Source organism: Rhinopithecus roxellana, chromosome 11 (genome assembly GCF_007565055.1).
Source record: "Rhinopithecus roxellana isolate Shanxi Qingling chromosome 11, ASM756505v1, whole genome shotgun sequence".
NCBI lineage: Eukaryota > Metazoa > Chordata > Mammalia > Primates > Cercopithecidae > Rhinopithecus > Rhinopithecus roxellana.
The window spans coordinates 13,901,743-13,924,963 of NC_044559.1; the positions used below are offsets into that span (position 1 = coordinate 13,901,743).

The 23,221-nt window shown below is 47.1% G+C and overlaps 1 pseudogene; it reads right to left on the reverse strand.

Moving 5' to 3' along the window:
- Window positions 1-18,183: 18,183 nt before the first annotated feature.
- On the reverse strand, window positions 18,184-22,797 carry LOC115900425 (annotated as a pseudogene).
- Between the last annotated feature and the right edge of the window lie 424 nt (window positions 22,798-23,221).

A 23,221-nucleotide genomic window follows, 5' to 3' on the forward strand; every position in this document is an offset into this window, starting at 1 on the left:
AAAAAAAAGGAAGGGAAAAGTGATGAAGAGAGCCCAGTGTAGACAGACCCGAGTCTCATCACCTTCTCAGGAAGCTTTTTGGGTTGCCCAGGCCTTAAGTAGGCCTGTGCTTCCAAATTTCATTTGCTGGAGGAGTGCCAGTGTGCTGGGGAAGTCAGAGGCTAGAAGAAGCATGTTCTTGCACCTTGCAGTCTGTTCCACCACCGAGGAGCGGGCCTGACCTGAGTGGCCTGCAGTAAAGCTCCGAGTCAGGGAGCATGGTAAAATCACCTAACGCTGGTGTTTCAGGTAAATCATAATCTCTCCCCATAGACAACATGATCTTCCTCGTGTATAAGATAAGCTACTTATTCAGTAAGACAGCACTCAGGGAAGTATGAATTTTCAGACCTCGTGATAAATCCACTGGTCTGGCAGAAATGGACCTGGACTGGGATAGCCATGACTCCAGGTCTAGCCACCCTTCTGCCTGCCATTAGCAGCATTGCCTTCGGCAGCCTGCCTCCCTTCTGTGTCTGTTTCCCAGTCTGTATAATGGAAATTAAACTCTCAGCCATGCGTGTCTGCTTCCAAGCATCCGTGAGGCATCTAGAAGCCAGAAAGCTTTGTACATCGCTTAGGCAGAACATGTGGAGGGAGCTGGTCACTGCTGATGGAGTCTCAAGTCTTGGCTAGCTCCTTCCATACCTCACCCTCTTGCCTTTCAGGAATTGTCCTGAGACCTGAAGTTGAGCCCTGAGAGGGTGCCTGGGACCACCCCCGGCCCTGGTGTCAGTGTGCGCCACAGCTTACCCTAATGTTCTCTAGGCCCCTTCCCTAACACTGAAACTACTCTCTAATCTGGGTGGGTTTTTTATTTTTCTTTTTTGGGGGGGTGGGGAGAGGGGGGACAGTTTTGCTCTTGTTGCCCAGGCTGGAGTGTAATGGCATGATCTCAGCTCACTGCAACCTTTGCCTCCTGGATTCAAATGATTCTCCTGCCTCAGCCTCCCAAGTAGCTGAGATTACAGGCATGCACGACCATGCCCGGCTAGTTTTTGTATTTTTAGTAGAAATGGGGTTTCACCATGTTGGCCAGGCTGGTCTCGAACTCCTGACTTCAGATGATCCACCCGCCTTGGCATCCCAAAGTGCTGGAATTACAGGTGTGAGCCACTGCGCCCAGCCATGGATGTTTTGTTTTGCTAATTGTCTGCCTTTCCCTGGTCAAATGTAAGCTCCATGAGGACAGGGGTTTTGTTTTTTAATTCACTGCTGTATCCCCAATGCTTAGCACACAGTGCCTGGCATGTAGTAGCCACTTTAAACACATCAGTCAAATGAATATATGAAGGAGTGGATTCTATCTTAAATTCACTTTTAGAATTTGACGTCAAGGAGGAGTGAGGGCCTTGGAGCCCAGCAGGCCTGGAGTGGAATCCCTGCTTGGTTACTGCATAGCTCCAAGTTGCCCCCATCCTGATCAGGGTTAAGATGTCCTCCTGGCTGCAGGGTCTCCCTATTTAAGGACTGCACAAGCGTAACTGCCTCTTGTCCTCTCACCACTTCACAAAAGGCTCAATTCCGATTTTGCCCAAAGAGGGCCCCTCACAGGGCCAGACCAAGGGCATCAGGCTCTGACCACCATCTCCCGCCTCCCCACATTTTCTGCCTTCAGGCCTGGGCCCCAACCCTGGCCCCAAACACAAGAGCCAGAGCCAAATGCTTCTAGCATATACCACCACGGGTGATTTATTTAAGGGTCTCCGAATAATCGCTTAAGTGTCACCATGGCAACCTGAAGAGTTGCCATGGAGACTGGAGCAGGAAACGTCCCCATGGAGACCCCTGGGAGACGCTCTAGGAAATCATTACCAGGTGGAGGGGGCTTGGGAAGGGGGAGCTGGACAAATAAGGGAGCCCCACGGTTTGTGTGCTGCCACAAGAAGGGGGGTTGAAGGAGCAAAGTGGGAAAGACCAGTCTAGAAAAGCAGGCAAGTTAATGATCTCCAACTCTAGGGTCCCATGTGATAAATAACTTCCATTATGTCCGTAGGAGAGATCTGACAGAAAAGACAAGAATCTGGTGGTAATGGTGGCCCCCAGGACGGGGTTGGAGGAAAGCGGTTTCTTTTTCACTTCATACTCCTTTGTACTATTTGACTTTCTTTTATCATAGGCATGTAGATAGTAATTATTCCAAAATTAGTTATTTACTATGTTAAATATTTTATACGCTCAAAACAACCCCATAGGGTAGGTATCATCTGCATTATATGGATGAGGAAACTGCTGTTCAGAAAGGTTCAGAAAGTGGCCCACAAGGCCAGGAGTGGCAGCTCATGCCTGTAATCCCAGCACTTTGGAAGGCCAAGGTGGAAGGATCACCTGAACCCAAGAGTTCAAGATGAGTGTGAGCAACAGAGTGAGACCCTGTCTCTACAAAAATATTTTAAAATTATCTGGAGGTGGTGCACACCTATAATCCCGGCTACTCAGGAAGCTGAGCTGGGAAGATTGCTTGAGCCCAGGAGGTCAAGGCTGCAGTGAACCATAATCTCAACACTGCACTTCAGCCTGGGTGACAGAGTGTGACCCTGTCTCAAAAGAAGAAAGGGAGGAAAGGAAAGAAAGGGAAGAGAGGGAGGGCAGGAAGGGAGGGAGGGAGGGCGGATACAGTCATGACGACAGCTGAGAATCAAATCCAGAGCTCCTTGTCCCCTATGCAAGCCTGGATTCTCTGATCTCAACCCAGCTCTGCCACTAACATGTCAGGCACCTTTAGGTAACCCGCATCCCTCTGGGCCTCAGTTTCCTTACCTGTCAGATAGTTTAGCAGTTGGGACTGGATAAAGATGAAGGTCTCTCTAGCTTGACATCCTAAGTTCACGAAGAGTTCCCCTCAGCACCATGGAGAATCACAGCTGTGGGTGGGGGGGTGGGGAGTAGGGAGTGTGGTGACAGGGAAGAAAGGGGCGTGACAACAACCCTCAGGGACCTTGAGAAACCTCTGGATTCTCCCTTTGCAGAGAGTGTAAGAGAAGCAGGGAAGGTGAGCCACCAGGAAAGCGTGCATCAAAACCGCAATGGAGCCAGGCGAGGTGGCTCCTGCCTGTTATCCCAGCACTTTGGGAGGCTGAAGCAGGGGGATCACTTGAGCCCAGGAGTTTGAGGTTACAGTGAGCTAAGATTGTGCCACTGCGCTCCAGCCTGGTCAACAGAGAGCCAGTGTCAAAAAACAGAATAGAAAAAAAAAAAAGTTTTTGAAAAACACATGGCTGATTCCGGGAGCGGTGACTCACATCTGTAATCCCAGCAGTTTGGGAGGCTGAAGCGGGTGGATCAGTTGAGGTCAGGAGTTCGAGATCAACCTGGCCAACATGATGAAACCCTGTCTGTACTAAAAATACAAAAATTAGCCGGACATGCTTGCTTGAGCCCAGGAGACAGAGGGCGCAGTGAGCTGAGATCTCATCACTGTACATCAGCCTGGGTGACAAAGTGAGACTTTATCTCAAAATAAAAAACAAAACAAAAAAACACAGCTGGGTGCAGTGGCTCTCACACCTGTAATTCCAGCACTTCTGGAGGCTGAAGTGGGCAGATCACTTAAACCCAGGAGTTTGAGACCAGCTTGTGTGACAGAGTGAGACCTTGTCTCAGGAAAAAAAAAAAAAAAAAAGGCCGGTCTTGGAGGCACGCCTGTAATCCCAGCAGTCTGGGATGCTGACACGGGTGTATCACCTGATATCAGGAGTTCGAGACCAGCCTGGCCAACATGAAGAAACCCTGTCTCTACTAAAAATATAGAAGTTAGCTGGGTGTGATGGTGGACGCCTGTAATCCCAGCTGTTCAGGAGGCTGAGCTGGGAGAATCACTTGAACCTGGGAAGCGGAGGTTGCAGTGAGTCGAGATTGCATCATTGCACTCCATCCTGGGTGACAAGAGTGAAACTCCGTCTCAACAACAACAACCAAAAAAAAAAAAAAAAAAAAAACCACCCACACACAATGAGACACCTCCTCACGGCCACCGGGATGGCTGGAATAAAACATATGAACAATTACAAGTATTTGCAAGGATGTGGAGAAATCAGAACTCTACTACGCTGCTGGTGGGAAAAGTCAAATGGGGCAGCCACTTTGAGACACAGTTTGGCAGTTCCTCAAAAAATTAAACATATGGACACCACATGACCCGGCCATTCCTCTCTTGGGTAGTAGACACCCAAGACAAGCGAAAATACACCTCCACATGAAAACTGGCATGAAATGTCCAGAGCAGCATTATCCGTGGTACCCAAAAGCAGAATCTCCCCAAAAGTCTATCAACGGATGAACGGATAAACAAAATGTGATATGTCCATACAATGAAATGTTATTCAATCATAGAAAGGAATGAAGTTCTGATACACATTACCACATGGATGAACCCTGAAAACATGCTATGTGAAAGAAGCCAGTCACAGAAGACCACACAGGATCACATAGTAAATGATTCCATTTATATGGAATGTCCAGAATAGGGAAATCGAAAGCAACAGAGAGTAGATTATTGGTTGCCTAGGGCTGGGGGAGAGGAGAAATGGGGGTGAGAGAACAGCTAAGGCAGTGGTCTCCAAGCTTTTTGGCACCAGGGACTGGTTTCATGGAAGACAATTTTTCCACAGACTGCTAGAGGGTGGGAGATAGTTTTGGGATGATTCAAGTGCATAACATTTTATTGTGCACTTTATTTCTATTATGATTACATTGTAATATATAATGAAATAATTATACAACTCACCATAATGTAGAATCAGTGGGAGCCCTGAGCTTGTTTTCCTGCAACTAGACGGTCCCATCTAGGGGGTCTGGGAGACAGGGATACCCTAAGTGTGTTGCTTATGCCCAGTCTACTCCATAATCTCCTTTTGGTTCACTGCGGAAAACCCTGCTTCACAAGGATAGGATGTTGGAAACAGAAGCAGGCTTTTCATTGCTTTTCTGGCAATCTCAGGACATTCTGCCTTGACTTTAATCAGAACATACAGAGACTTGAAGTTGTCTCAAACATACTTTCAAGGCAGCTGTGCAACTGAAGTATATCGACTCACTTGCCACCATAAAGCCTGCCACCAGATGCAGCTTAATTTTCCCTTGCCACTCACTGATGGGGTTTTGATAGGAGTCTGCAAGCAATTGATTTATGATGGTCTCTGTGCAGGCAAACCTCTCTGCTAACATTCATCTGTATTTGCAGCCACTCCCCAGGGCAAGCATCACCACCTCAGCTTCACCTCAGATCATCAGGCATTAGATTTTCATAAGGGGCACAACCTAGATCCCTCACATGTGCAGTTCACAATAGGATTCACGCTTCTGTGAGACTCGAATGCCGCTACTGACCTGACAGAAGGTGGAGCTCAGGTGGTAATGTGAGCAGTGGGGAGTGGCTGTAAACACAGATGAAGCTTCACTCGCTTGCCCACTGCTCACCTTCTGCTGTGTGGCAGGTTCCTAACAGGATGGGCTATGGACCATTACTCTTACCAGTCTGTGGCCCAGGGGTTGGGGACCCCTGAGCTAAGGAGTTTCTTTTTAGGGTGATTAAAATGTTCTAAATTGACTGTGGTGATAGGGATACAATTATGCAAATATACTAAAAGCCAGTGAATTGCACAATTTAAATGGGTGAATTGTATACTATGTGAATTATGTCTCAATAAAGATGTTTAAAAAGGAGAGAGGGACAGCACTGACCCAAGGTCACATAATCACTGAGTGGCCACCCAAGTGCCCTGCCCCTGCCTATCCTTTTACTTTTCTGCTCTTGTTAAGGAGGACCAGAAGACTCTCCATGGGGCAGCCTTGAAGACTGATTCTAAAATGAATGAGGGCTGGGCATAGTGTGGCTCACACCTGTAATCCCAACACTTTGGGAAGCTGAGGCAGGCAGATCATGGGTCAGGAGCTCAAGATCAGTCTAGCCAATATGGTTGAAACTGCATCTCTACTAAAAATACACAAAAATTAGCCAGGTATGGTGGCACACACCTGTAGTCCGAGCTACTCGGGAGGCTGAGGCAGGAGAATCACTTGAACCCGGTAGGCGGAGGTTGCAGTGAGCTAAGATTGCACCACTGCACTCCAGCCTGGGTGACAGAGTGAGACTCCACCTCAAAAAATAAAAATAAAATAAAATAAAATAAATAAATAAATAAAATAAAATGAATGGGTAGTCAGGCATGGTGGTGTGCACATGTAGTCCTAGCTACTCGAGAGGCTGGGGTGGGAGCATTGTTCAAGCCCAGGAGTTCAAGGCCGCAGAGAGCCATGATCACACCACTGCACTTTAGCCTGGGCAACAGAGTGAGACCCTGTCTCTCAAAAAAAAAATTAAAAATAAAAATGAACAGGTGCCAGGTGGTAGGGGCCCTCCCATGACTCCCCTCTGCCAGAGCAGAGTTCTTTAACAGACAGGGCTGCCTCAAGATTTCACTTAGGGAAAGGGTTGCCCTGCCAGAGGAAAAGAAAAGCAAAGGTTTGAAAGCCACTGACAGAGAAAGGGTTAAACAATGATGGCAAGGCCGGGCACGGTGGCTCAAGCCTGTAATCCCAGCACTTTGGGAGGCCGAGACGGGCGGATCACGAGGTCAGGAGATCGAGACCATCCTGGCTAACACGGTGAAACCCCGTCTCTACTAAAAATACAAAAAAACTAGCTGGGCGAGGTGGCGGGCGCCTGTAGTCCCAGCTACTCGGGAGGCTGAGGCAGAAGAATGGCGTAAACCCGGGAGGCGGAGCTTGCAGTGAGCTGAGATCCGGCCACTGCACCCCAGCCCAGGCGACAGAGCAAGACTCCATCTCGAAAAACAAAAAATGATGGCAAAGGGATTCAGAACCTGGGCTTTGTCTTTGTATTAAGCATGTCTTTATTCTGATGCTTTGACATCTTGGGGTTTTGCTGACCCTAGAGAAACTGCCCCTCCCATGGCTAAAGATGGTAAGGGACTCACTTGTGAGCGTGCCTTTTGTATACAAACCAACAAATCCAGAGTCCATTTCCCAACTATTCCCTTTACAGGGCCCTTCCAGGGTTCTCACACTCCAGGCCACTATTCCCCAGCCCCTACACCCCACTGACAAGCCTGCTGAAATTATTCACAGTAGCCAATTCTAGGCCTGCCTCCTACTCTGCCTCGACCGTTCCTTCCCTCAGAAACACAGCGAATGCTCCTGCCTACATTTCCCCCTCCCTGACTCCGCCTTCTGACCACCTTGGGGCCTCTGCTCCTGGACCTGCCTGCTATGGTCTGCCCTCCCTGCTTGGGAACTGTGAGTAACAACTATTCTTTCAATGGCAATCAGATCCTGAACTCTTGGCCTCACCACATGTGAATATAAATAAGATCTACTTTTGAAAGCTGGCTTCATGCTCCCTGGGCATCAAACTTGCAAACTCTAGGCCTAGAGCAGCAGCTCACGCCTGTAATCCTGGCAGTTTGGCAGGCCCAGATGGGAGGATAACTTAAGCCTAGGAGTTTGAGACCAGCCTGGGCAACCCAACGGGACCTCATCTCTACAAAAAAAATTTTTTAAAATTAACAGGGTGTGAGACCAGGCGTGATAGCTCACACCTGTAATCCCAGCACTTTGGAAGGCTGAGGCAAATGGATCATCTGAGGTTGGGAGTTCAAGACCAGGCTGGCCAATATGGTGAAACCCTGTCTCTACTAAAAATACAAAAAAATTAGCTGGGAGTGGTGGCACGTGCCTGTGATCCCAGCTACTCAGGAGGCTGAGGCAGGAGAATTGCTTGAACCTGGGAAACAGAGGCTGCAGTGAGCCAAGATCATACCACTGCACTCCAGCCTGAACAACAGAGACTCTGCCTCAAAAAAAAGAAAAAAAAATTAACAGGATGTGGTGTTGCATGCGATGGTCCCAGCTACTTAGAAGGCTGAGGTGGGAGGATGTCTTGAGTCTGGGAGGCCGAGGCTGCAGCGAGTCACGATGGTGCCACCGTACTCCAGCCTGAGCAACAGGCAAGAAGACCCTGTCTCAAAAAAAAAAAAAAAAAAAAAAAAAAAATGCAAACTCCTCACCTCTGTGCTTCGCTTTTCTCACCAGTAAGCCTAGGTTGCCAGCCATGCCTGCCTCAGGGCTGTCATGTATAATAGCGTAGGCTGTACCTTGTGTAAGGGAGCCATGCCAAGGAGCTGAGTGGAGCCTCCAATGTGCTCCCTGCTCTGCTCTCCAAGCTGGAGTTTTGCCAGGAGAACAGGCGTCTTTTCCTCATTTGTAAAGAGGCCCAAATGGGCCAGCAGTGGCCTTGCCCACCTTGTGAGGCTGCTGTCAGGACAAAAGCAGTAGAGTCCTGGTGCAGCACTTGGCACTCCAGAAATGGTATTATCAGGGTCTCCATGGGAGCAGGCAGCACCTTGAGATACTGCAACAACTTCTAGGAAGGCTTCCATTCTCTTTTCTTTGGGGTAGTGGGCAGGCTGTATGTATATTTCAAGTCAATTTTATTGAAGTCTCAAAAGAAGGTGACCCGAGCTGGTACCCAGGCTATAAATGAATAGATAGTTGCACACCCATGTCCATAGCCACATTATTCACAATAGCCAAAAAGCAGAAGCAGCGCAAGTGTCCATTGAAACGAAATGTAGCCTATATATATAGTGGAATATGATTCAGCCCTGAAAAGGAAGGAAATTCTGACACATGCTACAGCATGGATGGGCCTTGAAGACATTATGCTAAGTGAAATAAGCCAATCACAAAAGGACACCTACTGTGTGATTCCACTTATATGACATACCTAGGACAGTAGTATTTGTAAAAACAAAATAGAATGGTGGTTGCCGTGGGTAGCAGGTGGGGGAAAAGGGGAGTTATTGTTTAAAGGTGCGCAGTTTCAGTTTCAGTTTCAGTTTCAGTAAGATGAAAACAGTTCTGGCCGGGCGCGGTGGCTCAAGCCTGTAATCCCAGCACTTTGGGAGGCCGAGACGGGTGGATCACGAGGTCAGGAGATCGAGACCATCCTGGCTAACACGGTGAAACCCCGTCTCTACTAAAAAATACAAAAAACTAGCCGGGCGAGGTGGCGGGCGCCTGTAGTCCCAGCTACTCGGGAGGCTGAGGCAGGAGAATGGCGGGAACTCGGGAGGTGGAGCTTGCGGTGAGCTGAGATCCGGCCACTGCACTCCAGCCTGGGTGACAGAGCGAGACTCCGTTTCAAAAAAAAAAAAAAGAAAACAGTTCTGGAGATTGGTTGTACAACAATGTGAATGTACTTAATTTCACTGAAATATACACTTAAAAACAGTGAAGATAGTATATTTTATTTTACATATATTTTACCACGCTTTTTTGTAAAGGCACAGCCAAGTCATACTTCCCAGAAAAACCACCCATAGGGGAGTAATTACTGTCCCTGCTCTTGTCCTATAGAGAAACGGCTCAGAGACTGAGCACGGTGGCTCACTCCTATAATCCGGGAGGCTGGGAGGCTGAGGCTGGTGGATCACTTGAGGTCAGGAGTTCAAGACCAGCCTGGCCAACATGGTGAAACCCTGTCTCTACTAAAAATACAAAAATTAGCAGGTGTGGTGGCAGGTGCCTATAATCCCAGCTACTCCAGAGCCTGAAGCAGGAAAATCAGTTGAACCCAGGAGGCAGAGGTTGCAGTCAGTTGAGATTGTGCCATTGCACGCCAGCCTGGGCAACATAGAGAGACTCCATCTCCAAAAAAGAAAAACGGCTCAGACAACAGTAAGCCATCTTTAAAGTGTCTCTCAACTAGTAAGTTTCCATCACTCCGCTGGACTTCCTTGGGACTGGCCCAGGCTGTGCACTCTCTCTGTTGCCTTGTGGGATACTCGTTCCCTTGCCAACACCAGCTATTATCACTTCGTTATATGCACGCATATATATCTATGTATGGGCATTTATCGATTTGACAAGAGAAAATGTTATCTTATTTTATTTTCTTTATTTATTAATTTACTTTGAGAGAGGGCCTTACTCTGTCACCCAGGCTGAAGTGCAGTGATGCAATCTCAACTCACTGCCATCCTCCACATCTGGGGCTCAAGCCATCCTCCCACTTCAGCCTCCCAAGTAGCTGGGACTACAGGCACATGCCACCATGCCTGGCTAATTTTCGAATTTTTAGCAGAGACGGGTTTTGCCATGTTGCCCAGGCTGGCGTTGAATTCTTGGGCTCAAGTGATCTGCCCACCTCAACCTCCCAAAGTGCTGGGATTACAGACTTGAGCCACTGTGTCTGGCCCTATCTATTTTAATTTTTACTTCTTTGTTTACATCTGAGGTTTCAAATTTTGTTGGCTATTTTTCTTTTTTCGTGAGCTACCTGTCTTTAAGGCTAAGAGAGCAACCAGGAGAACAAGTGTGTTCACTTGGCGTTCTCAGTCCCACAGGTGTGTCAGACCTCATTGCCCTGTTTTTAATGACTTGCATTGTTTTTGGCACCAAGTGTATTAATCAGAGTTCCTGGTAACAAGAAATAGAAACCCAATCTGGTTAATGAAGTGGAAAAGCTTTGTTTTGTCATGTTTTTGGAAACATATCAGGCAGCTCACAGAATCTTTGTGAAGGCTGGAAACCCAGGATGAGAAAATGAACAAAAACCAAGGGTTACTGGCAGCAGAGTCCAGCTGGATCCCACCCAAGCCTTGGTCTGGTTAGAACACTGGGTTCCATGCCAAGGGACCCAGTGCTGCCTCTGCCCCCACTGCCCAAAGAACATTCTCCCGTTTTCCTTAGCAGGAGCATTCAGTGAGCCACACTGGCCACCACAGAGAGGGAACGGGGAAAGTGAATATCTACCATTCCTGTCCTGGGGAACAAGAAGCAAGGGGAGGCCTTCACATATTGGAGTAAGGGGGATATAGATGCTGGGGTGTCCAAAAGATGCTGATCACCAAGTTTATGAACTACTTAACAGGGTACAAAGCATCTTCCTATCCATAAATAGAGCTATCAGTGGCCACCACATGCTGGTGTTGCTATGTAGAAGGCACTAAGCTGAGCATATGACATGCTACATCATTAGCTCTTCTTTTTTTTTTTTTTTTTTTTTTTTGAGACAGAGTCTCTCTCTGTCGCCCAGGCTGGAGTGCAGTGCCGTGATGATCTCAGCTCACTGCAAGCTTCGCCTCCCGGGTTCACGCCATTCTCCTGCCTCAGCCTCCCGAGTAGCTGGGACTACAGGCACCCGCCACCACGCCCGGCTAATTTTTTTTGTTTTTTTGTTTTTTTTTTTTTTTAGTAGAGACGGGGTTTCACCATATTAGCCAGGATGGTCTCAATCTCCTGACCTCGTGATCTGCCCGCCTCGGCCTCCCAAAGTGCTGGGATTACAGGCATATGAGCCACCACGCCTGGCCTACATCATTAGCTCTTCTAATGGTCCTCCAAGGTTGGTATTACTCTCTCTGTTTTGTAAGTAAGAAAACCAAGCTTGGAGTGATTCTATCACTTTCCACAGGCACACAGTAAATGTCAGAGCCAAAATGCAAACCCTGCTCCATCTGACTCTAAAATCACACCACAGCCAGGTGCAGTGGCTCACGCCTGTAATCCCAGCACTTTGGGAGGCCAAGCAGGTGGATCACAAGGTCAGGAGTTTGAGACCAGCCTGGCCAACATGGTGAACCCCGTCTCTACTAAAAATACAAAAATTAGCCAGGCGCGGTGGCAGGCGCCTGCAATCCCAGCTACTTGGGAGACTGAGGCAGGAGAATCGCTTGAACTTGGGAAGTGGAGGTTGCAGTGAGCTGAGATCGTGCCAGTGCACTCTAGCTGGGGTGACAGAGCAAGGACTTCGTATCAAAAAACATAAATAAATAAAATAAAATCATGTCCCCCAGGGCCTCCTAGGTGGTTGGTTTGACAATCACAATACCCCATCACCACCCACCCCCCAGGAGTGGCCAGAGGCTTCCCAGTGAGTGAGTGGCAGAATACAGCCCCGCTAGATTCATTCTCTTTGGATTATCTTCAAGATGCCAGGAGAGCTCCAAATATAAGGGCTCTCCTGATGGCCATAAGGAAGAGACTTCGGTGATGTGTTTTCTGCACGTTCCCCGTTTTAGCCAGCATGTCAAGAAAATGTGTAAAATGTGTATTTAAAAATATATTTCAGACCAGGCGAGGTGGCTGATGCCTGTAATCCCAGCACTTTGGGTAGATCACTTGAGGTCAGGAGTTTGAAACCAGCCTGGTCAACATGGTGAAACCCCGTCTCTACTGAAAAAATACAAAAATTAGCTGGGCGTGGTGGCATACACCTGTAGTCCTAGCTACTCGGGAGGCTGAGGCAGGAGGATAGCTTGAACCTGGGAGGTGGCAGTTTCAGTGAGTCAAGATTGCACCACTGCATTCCAGTGTGATCGACAGAACAAAACTCCCTTTCAAAAAAAAAAAAAAAGACTGGGCGTGGTGGCTCACACCTGTAATTCCAGCACTTTGGGAGGCCAAGGTAGGTGATCACGAGGTCAGGAGATTGAGACCATCCTGGCTAACATGGTGGAACCCTGTCTCTACTAAAAATACAAAAGAATTAGCTGGGCGTGGTGGCAGGCACCTGTAGTCCCAGCTACTTGGGAGGCTGAGGCAGGAGAATGGCGTGAACACAGGAGGCAGAGCTTGCAGTGAGCCAAGATCGAGCCACTGCACTCCAGCCTGGGCAACAGAGCGAGACTCTGTCTCAATAAAAAAAAAAAAAAAAAAAAAAGAAGTATTTTCAAGCCTCTGGTTCTAGGTCTGATGGAGGTGTCTGATGGAGTAATGGGTATCACACTTATCTTTCCCTAGCCTCTGCTGTGAATGAATATAAAGCCCGGACAAAATATAGTAAACAACTCTTTGCAGATATGCTACATCAACCAATACAGGGCTATGGTCACTAAGAGAGTTCACCCCCACTTTCACGCTGAAGTCATTTTCTTGACTACGGGAAACAGTGTCCAAGGAGAGACTAGCAGTGTTACTAGCTGGGGAAAACAGATGGGAGTGCAAGGCTGCTGAGGCAACGGGGATTTCGGGGAGAGGAAGGAGACACAGAGCAGAAACCTAAAAATTCTGCTTAAAAATTCTTCTTGAGGACACAAGGAAGTTTTGGGGGGATAAAAATATTCTATATTTTGATTGTGGTGATGGTTACACATGTGTTTACATTCATCAAAAGCCATTAAACTGTGCTCTTAAAATGAGTGAGTTTTATTGTAAGTATATCATTAATTGCATTTTGTATTTATGTATTTTGAAACAGGGTCTCGCTCTGTCACCCAGGCTGGAGCACAGTGGAGTGATCACAGCTCACTGCAGCCTTGTCCCCTGGGGCTCAAGTGATCCTCCCACCTCAACCTTCCAAAGAGCTGGGACTACAGGTGCACACCCCCATGCCCGGCTATGGGGCCTCCCAATGTTGCCCAGACTGGCCTCAAATTCCTGGGCTCAAGTGATCCTCCCACCTCAGCCTCCCAAAGTGCTGGGATTATAGGTGTGAGCCACCACACCTGGCCAGTTTTTATTTTTGAAGAATGCCTTTATCAAGCTCACCTATCCTCACTAACACTCAGAATGAACATTAAAAAAAAAAATTGCCCTAGACTATTTCCTAATAATTTTACTAAGGCAGTGATAGTTATAATAGGCTAAAATACGATGAGATTAGCATCGCCCATCCTAAATCCCAACGTACTGTATTTTAAATCAATAAAGTTATTGTATTTTATTTTGTTTATTGTATTGAGTTGGGGTCTCCCTCTATTGCCCAGGCTGGAAAATAGTGGTGCGATCACATCTCACTGCAACCTCGAACTCCTAGACTCATGCAATCCTCCCACCTCTGCATCCCAAGTAGCTGGGACTATAGGTATGCATCACCAAGCCCTGCTAATTTGTTAATTTTTTTTTTTTTTTTTTTTGAAACGGAGTCTTGCTCTGTCGCCCAGGCTGGAGTGCAGTGGCCGGATCTCAGTTCACTGCAAGCTCCGCCTCCCGGGTTTAAGCCATTCTCCTACCTCAGCCTCCCGAGTAGCTGGGACTACAGGCGCCAGCCACCTCGCCCAGCTAGTTTTTTGTATTTTTTAGTAGAGACGGGGTTTCACCGTGTTAGCCAGGATGGTCTCGATCTCCTGACTTCATGATCTGCCCAGTCTTGGCCTCCCAAAGTGCTGGGATTACAGGCTTGAGCCACCGCGCCCGGCCTAATTTGTTAATTTTTTTTAACAGAAATGCAGTCTCACTATGTTGCCCAGGCTGGTTTCAAACCCCTGGGCTCAAGTGATCCTCCCTCCTCAGCCTCCCAAAGTGCTGGGATTACAAACATGAGCTCCCACACCTAGCCAAAGTTGATTATTTTATTTTTTTTGAGTCAGAATCTCGCTCTGTCACCCAGGCTGGAGTGCAGTGGCATGCTGTTGACTCACTGCAACCTCTGCCTCCCGGGTTCAAGTGATTCTCCTGCCTCAACCTCCCAAGTAACTGGGATTACAGGAGCAGACCAATATGCCCAGCTAATTTTTGTATTTTTGTGTAGAGAGAGTTTTCGCCATGTTGGTCAGGCTGGTCTCAAACTACTGGCCTCAAGTGATCCACCCGCTTCAGTCTTCCAAAGTGCTGGGATTACAGGCGTGGGCCACCGTGCCCAGCCAGAAGTTGATTATTTAAAAATTCTCCTTCTTGAGGCTTCACTGACTCTTAAACTCCCACACACAGGGCAAGACTCCGGCAGATGGAGTAGAGAATAGCCTCTGCAGCTACATAGCTGAGTTGAAGTTTCAGAGGCTTTTCAGGACTAGGAGAGTTGGAGTTTGGCCCCAGCCAGAGTAGAGAGACTTTGGCGAAGACCTGAGGTTTTCACTTGAGATCCTAGAAAGATCATACACACGCAGAGTGGGCCATGAGTTAGCAATGGGAATGGAGACAACTATGCCCTCTTGGAAGCTGGAAAACAAATGAATGAGTGGCAGCTAATTTAGCCGATCCAAGAGAGCTGAGTCCTAAACTGAATAGGAGAAGAAGCTAAAAGCAACCAGATTTACTCCGTGGAATTTCCAAAAGACTCAGGAATTGGCACCAGAATTAGATGTGAAAGTGGGGCTTAAGAACAAGAGAACTAGCGGCCGGGCGCGGTGGCTCAAGCCTGTAATCCCAGCACTTTGGGAGGCCGAGACGGGCGGATCACGAAGGTCAGGAGATCGAGACCATCCTGACTAACACAGTGAAACCCCCGTCTCTACTAAAAACTACAAAAAACTAGCCGGGCGACGTGGCGGCGCCTGTAGTCCCAGCTACTCGGGAGGCTGAGACAGGAGAATGGCGTGAACCCGGGAGGCGGAGCTTGCAGTGAGCTGAGATCCGGCCACAGCACTCCAGCCTGGGTGACAGAGCGAGACTCCGTCTCAAAAAAAAGAAAAAAAGAACAAGAGAACTGTTTGAAAATTTAAGAAAAAAATTATATACCCCAAATGCCCTCCTCATATCCTGCCATCCAGAAAATTGGTGGGAGACTAAAGTTTATTCCCAAGAGATGGCTGGGCACGGTGGTTCACACCTGTAATCCCAGCACTTTGGGAGGCCAGGAGTTCGAGACCAGCCTGGCCAACATGGAGAAACTTCACCTCTAAAAAAAATACAAGAATTAGCATGGTATGGTGGCATGTGCCTGTAGTCCCAGCTACTCAGTGAGCTGAAGCACAAGAATCTCTTAAACCTGGGAGGCGGAAGTTGCAGTGAGCCAAGATCGTTCCCCTATACTCCAGCCTGGGTGGTAGAGCGAGACTCCATCTCTAAATAAATAAATAAATAAAGTTTATTCCCAGAAGAAAGTAAATTTCATGGTCTCTAGATTAGAGGCCTCTGGACTCAGCTAGTAAGGGGGATCTGTACTGACAGCAGGGGATTAAGCAAACATTTACAGCTGTAGTGTGAAACCCCGGCCTTCTTCATTCACTGAGCTCCTGGGGCTTCATAACTCCAGGTGATCAGTTGAAGAATGTATTTTGGAGAATCTGACTACCTAAAAAAAAAAAAAAAAAGATTTAAAGATACTCATAACAATGAATGGCTCAGCCAGATCACCCTGCAATGAAGTTCATAGTCAAAAAGTTATCCCCATGTGCTCAGACTTTTCAATCAGCTTTTTAGTGCCCCTACTCAGATAACCAACAGTCATCAGACATCTGACCAAAGTCTCTAACGTGAAAGGCAGAGATGAAAATAAATGGAAAAACCTACTTGGAGAAAAGTATTTTATGCAGGGAAAAAGAGAACTTTTAAAAATACAACAGGCTGGGCGCGGTGGCTCAAGCCTGTAATCCCAGCACTTTGGGAGGCCGAGACGGGTGGATCACGAGGTCAGGAGATCGAGACCATCCTGGCTAACCCAGTGAAACCCCTTCTCTACTAAAAAAAATACAAAAAACTAACCGGGCAAGGTGGCGGGTACCTGTAGTCCCAGCTACTCGGGAGGCTGAGGCAGGAGAATGGCGTAAACCCGGAAGGCAGAGTTTGCAGTGAGCCAAGATCACGCCACTGCACTCCAGCCTGGGCGACAGAGCGAAACTCCGTCTCAAAAAAGAAAAAGAAAAAAAAAAAACCTATCATTATTATTTCTTAGCGAGATCTTAAAAACATGCGTCAGGCTGAGCACGGTGGCTCACACCTATGATCTCAGCACTTTGGAAGGGCGAGGTGGGTGGGTCCTTCGAGGTCAGGAGTTCGAGACCAGCCTGGCCAACATGGGGAAACCCCGCCTCTACTAAAAATACAAAAATTAGCTGGGCGTGGTGGCGGGTGCCTGTAGTCCCAGCACATGGGAGGCTGAGGCAGGAGAATCTCTCGAACCCAGGAGGCAGAGGTTGCAATGAGCAGAGATTGTGCCACTGCACTCCAGCCTGGGTGACAGAGCAAGACTCCATCTCAAAAAAAAAAAAAAAAAAAAAAAAAAAAAACCCAAAAACAAAGCATGCATTTCTGAAACAAGAACACAATACTATCAGGCCGGGCGCGGTGGCTCAAGCCTGTAATCCCAGCACTTTGGGAGGCCGAGACGGGCGGATCACAAGGTCAGGAGATCGAGACCATCCTGGCTAACACAGGTGAAACCCCGTCTCTACTAAAAGATACAAAAAACTAGCCGGGCGAGGTGGCGGGCGCCTGTAGTCCTAGCTACTCTGGAGGCTGAGGCAGGAGAATGGCGTAAACCCGGGAGGCGGAACTTGCAGTGAACTGAGATCCGGCCACTGCACTCCAGCCTGGGCGACAGAGCGAGACTCCGTCTCAAAAAAAAAAAAAAAAAAAAAAAAAAAAAAAAAAAAAAAAAGAACACAATACTATCAAAAATAGACATAATACTTATATGAATATTTTTCCCCCTTTCTGAGATAGAGTCTTGCTGTGTTGCCCAGACTAGAGTGCAGTGGTTATTCATAGGCGTAATCCCACTACTGATCAACTGATCAGCATGGGAGTTTTGACCTGCTCCATCTCTCTCTTTTTTTTTTTTTTTAGTTTGGGATATGACCTTTATTAAGCTTATGCACAAGAGTGGAAATAATGCCTGTACAAATCCAAATGTTTGTTACTATAACTTCTGCATCACTGTTAAAATCCAGTTTTTGAAAAACTCAGTCAAAACCCACTACTTTGGAATCAATAGCTTCTTTGAAGCCATAGTAACACTTAAATATGGTTAAGACTAGAATGCAGAAATTGGTCGGTTGGAAAGCTAATTAAACTTCCAGCTTGCTCAGATACAATTACAAAAAGACAAACTTGGGCTGGGAGCGGTGGTTCATGCCTGTAATCCCAGCACTTTGGGAGGCCAAGGCAGGCGGATCACCTGATGTCAGGAGTTCGAGGCCAGCCTGGCCAACATGATGAAACCCTATCTCTACTAAAAATACAAAAGTTAGCCGGGCGTGGTGGCGCATGCCTGTAATCCCAGCTACTTAGGAGGCTGAGCCAGGAGAATCACTTGAACCTGGGAGGCAGAGGTTGCAGTGAGCTGAGATCATGCCATTGCACTCTAGCCTGGGCAACAAGAGCAAAACTCCATCTACAAAAAAAAAAAAAAAAAAAAGATGAAATTGTGTTTTTCACAGAGATCCAGTCCACTGGAATCACCATGCTGGACAGTTGGTAGAGTACTTAGAGTCCCGAGATAATAAGGAATCCAGACAGCCTTTAGAAAGTGTGCTGCTGTCCTTTCTTGCCCATCAGAGATCTGTGAGTGTGTGGAATGACACCACCACCAGCAATTGTAGACTTGATGAGAGAATCCAATTCTTCATCTTCACAAACAGCAAGTTGCAAATGACAAGGGGGTAATACGCTTTACCTTGAAGTCTTTTGATGCCTTTGCTGCCAGTTCAGGTAGCTCTGTGGTGAGTTACTCCAGGATGGCTATGCTATGCACTGCAGCAGTTGCACCCACATGCCCGTGACTGGTTGTCCTAGATCTCAGGTGTCGATGAATATGTCCCACTGGGAACTGCAGGTCCGCTCTCTGCGAGTAGGAAACTGCCTTTGTTTTGGTTTTTCCAGAGTCCTTCCCAGCCTTATTGCCAGTTGTTTCGAATTCTGCTGAAGCTCAAATAAGCAAGACAGAGAAAGGGCTAATCAAACACCCAGCAAGATCCCACCACCTATTTCTTCAATGCAATGCAATTTAAACTACCAACCTGCTCCTTTTCTGATCTGGGCCAGTTCACCCCTCCTGAGGCAACCTGATGGTCCTCCGCTCCCAGGAGGTCATCATATTGATGCTAAACTTAGTACGGATACCCGATCGGCATAGCATGCTACAGCCCCAAACTCCTGGGCTCAAGCGATCTTCCTGCCCCTGCCTCCCCAGGAACTAGCACTAAAGGTGCAAACCACTATGCCCAGCAAGTGTATAATGTATATAGACATTCAATTTGCAAATATATAAACCTGAGACAAAAACACAATACTGTTGAGGTTTTGGTTGTTTTTGAGACCATGTCTCACTCTCTCACCTAGACTGGAGTACAGTGGTGCGAACATGACTTACTGCAGCCTTGACCTCCTGGAATCAAGCAGCCCTCCTGCTTCAGCCTCCCATGTAGCTGGGACTACTGGCACATGCCATCACACTCAACTAATCTTTTTATTTTTTTGTAGAGATGGGGTCTCACTTTGCTGCCCAGGCTGGTTTTGAACTCCTGATCTCAGTCCTCTACCTTAGCCTCCCAAAGTGCTGGGATTACAGGTATGGGCCACCATGCCTGGCCACTATTTTTTTTTTTTTTTTTTTTAGGGGAACATTCAAAGGACAAAAAGGAGCTCTTTAAACTTAAAAATATAATGTGAGAAATCAAAAACTCAGTAGAAGGATTGGAATATAAAATTGAGGAAAGCTTACAAAAACATAGTCACAGAAAATAGGAGAGAAGAGAGAAGAAAATTAGAGGCCTAATACAGGAATTCCACTTTCTGAATAATAGGAATTCCAGAAAAATAAATAAATAACTAACTAAATAAATAAATAAATAAATAACAGAGAAGAAGGAGTGGAGGAAATGCTCAAAGAAACACGTGGGCTGGGCACGATGGCTCACACCTGTAATTCCAGCACTTTGGGAGGCCAAGGCGGGTGGATCATGAGGTCAGGAGTTTGAGACCAGCCTGGCCAACATATGAAAACTCATCTGTATTAAAAATACAAAAAATTTGCCAGGCATGGTGATGGGCACCTGTAATCCCAGCTACTCAGGAGGCTGAGGCAGGAGAATCACTTGAACTCGGGAGGTGGAGGTTCCAGTAAGCCGAGATTGTGCCACTGCACTCTAGCCCGGGTGACAGAGCAAGACTCCATCTCAAAAATAAAATAAAATAAAATACCCAAAGAAAATTTTCAAAAACGGAAACATATATTTCCAGTTTAAAAGGGCCCAAGATGTTCTTGGCCCAATGGATGAAAAGAGACCAACATCAAGACAAATCATTGTAATTTAGAACACTGAAGACAAAGAGAAGATCCTGCAAGTTTCCGAAGGGAAAGGGGAGCAGGTCAGGGATTAAGAGTGGCTTGAATGTCTCAATAGATGCACTGGAAGTTAGAAGACAAGCAATGCTTTCTAATTTCCAAAGGAAAATCATCTCCAACGTAATCTTTTGTTTTTTGAGACAAAGTCTCACTCTGTCACCCAGGCTGGAGTGTAGTGGTGCAATCTCAGCTTGCTGCAACCTCCGTCTTCTGACTTCAAGCGATTCTCCTGCCTCAGTCTCCCATATAGCTGGGATTATAGGCATTAGCCACCAGACCTGGCTAATTTTTTGTATTTTTAGTAGAGACAGGGTTTCACCAAGTTGGCCAGGCTGGTCTCAAACTCCTGACCTCAAGTGATCTGCCTACCTCGTATTCCCATAGTGCTGGGATTCCAGGTGTGAGCCATGGTAACCAGCCATACAACTTAAAATTTTATACCCAACCAAACTATCAATCAAGGTTGAAGATAGAAAAAGACATTTGAGTCATTTAAGGTTCAGTAAAAAATGTTTATATACTCAGGAGGCTCCTGAAGGATGTGTTTCACCAAAATAAGGTAGTAAACCAAGAAAAAGACAAGGGGAAATAGGAATCTGACATGTGATAGATAAAGAGAATCCCCCAGGATGTTGGTAAAAAGAGACTGCAAGATGACAACAATGCAACAGTCCTGTAGGACAACCAGCCTAGACCAGATAAGGTCAGAAATGTCTAAGAGAGATTTCTTCTTTTCTTTTTTTTGAGACAGAGTTTTGCTCTTGTCACCCAGGCTGGAATACAATGGTGTGATCTCGGCTCACTGCAACCTCCGCCTCCCGGGTTAAAGCAATTCTCCTGCCACAGCCTCCCGAGTAGCCAGGATTACAAGCACCTGCCACCATGCCCAGCTAATTTGTTGTATTTTTAGTAGAGACAGGGTTTTACCATGCTGGCCAGGCTGGTCTCAAACTCCTGACCTCAGGCGATCCACCCATGTTGTCCTCCCAAAGTGCTGGGATTACAGGTGTGAGCCACTGTGCCCAGCCATGTCTAAGAGAGGTTTCTTCAAGAAAATAAAATTGGTAGACCATCATCTGAAAGTATTGAGGGAAGATTTCAACAACTGAAAGAGCTTAGCATTAAATACATAGGAAACTAAGTAAATGAAGTGGGGGTGGAGATAATTATTAGCTCCAGGGAAAATAAAAAATTGTGCATAGTCCATCACATGGTAATAGTGTTTACATAGTGGTAATAATGTAAACACTGGCTATTGCTCTAACCAAATTATTGTATGACTATAGTGGAAAGATGGAGGCCAGGAAGGGTGCATGAGTTGTTCGAGTATGGAAGACAATAAATAGTGCCTAAAACTGAAAAAGTATGACGTAGTAATAAAATAATATTATTGAGGGAAATGGAGATAAATGCCAAAAGAATGAGCTATAAAAATAGAAGATGGCCAGGTGTACTGGCTCATGCCTGTATTCCCAGCACTTTGGGAGGCCGAGGCGGGAGGATCACTTGAAGTCAGGAGCTCAAGACCAGCCTGGCCAACATGGTGAAACCCCGTCTCTACTAAAAATACAAAAATTAGCCAGGTATAGTGGCATACACCTATAGTCCCAGCTACTCGGGAGGCTGAGGCAAGAGGAGAATCGCTTGAATCTGGGAGGTGGAGGTTGCAGTGAGCTGAGATCACGTCACTGCACTCCAGCCGGGGTGACAGAGTGACACCCTGTCTCAAAAAAAAAAAAAAAAAGAAGGTGATTATCTCTGCTAAGGGGAAGGGAGAGGGCTCTTTTTCATAAGTCTTGCACCATCCTTTGACTTTTTAAACTATGTAAATGAATAACTTACATAAAAATTAAAACTTTGACCCAATTTCTATCTCTGAACGTACAGCCTGAGGCAGGCAAACACACAAAGCAATGTAAAGACAAAGCATCCAAAACCTGGAAAAGGAAAGTTAAGTTGTACACAGGGAAGGACAGCATACGCCTAGGTAAGAGGAACAGCAGGACTTCCGGAAATTGGCTGAAAATATTAATGATGCCTCCTTAGACTCATCCAGGAAACCATCATATTTATCATGACCTGGAACTTGACCTTTCAGGATGCAGTCTGTTCTCCCAGGGATGGGAGGTGGGAGCTTCCCTAGGGAAAGTAACGTGGGATGGAAGTTTCTAAAAGCCAAAGCAGCCATCACAGTCCCCCCACTTCCTGTTCCTCTTCATCCATCCTCTCCTCCATCCTCCACCAGCCCCTCAGGATCCCTGCTTAGAGATATTGACCTGTGCTCATGTTTGCGAAGATCAAACTGACTGAGGGGATTAGGACGCGCTTAAGAGCCAGCAGACAAATCTGGCTTTACTTTTAACCCTGCATCCTCTCTCCCCAGCCATGTTTGTGGTATCTGGGCAGACAGCTCAGCCAACCCACCTGCACAGCTTCCCCAGACATTCCACACCCAGACAGTGGTGCCAGGAGTAAAGCGGCAGAGAAAGGGAAGGTATTAGGGGAGAATTAAGGTGAGGAAGTGACTCAGCCCCGCATAAGCCTGCAGGCATCCGGAGGAGTTCTCAGGAGGCAGTGGCGGCTGGGCGACATTTCAAGCTGGCCTGTGAGTGAGGCTGAAATGTGACTCGCTCTGCCCCACCAGGCACTGGGTGTTGCAGGGGAGGGCTGGCTGTGCTCCTGTCCCCAGCCCAGACTCCCAGAACATCCCTGGTGGTCTGGTTGGGTTTGGGGTCACTGGATTTTGCATGGCAATGGGTTTCTTTCTTCTCGGTTTGTTTGCCTTGCATAGGGTGGAACCAGGTAGAGAGGTGACTACGGCAGGAGCGGCCTCTCCTGTGAAAGAAGCCGCTCCCCTTGAGGACAGAGGGCGGTAGGCTTTGGGGGCCACTGCTTCATACAGAAATATGCTGCCTTTCAGTTAGACAATTCAACTTCAGGCTCTTGACACTTGGACAAGATACCAGCGTCTCAGAGACTGTTTATTCATGGAACAAACCCTGGAAAACAAAATTACCTCGATTGTTTGTCAATGCATTCACTCTGTAACCACCTCTGATATGCCAGGGTCTGGGTTCAGTTTAGAAATAATTTTTAAAAGTAAGCCATCTCAGGCTGGGCGCGGTGGCTCAAGCCTGTAATCCCAGCACTTTGGAAGGCCGAGACTGGGCAGATCACGAGGTCAGGAGATCGAGACCATCCTGGCTAACACAG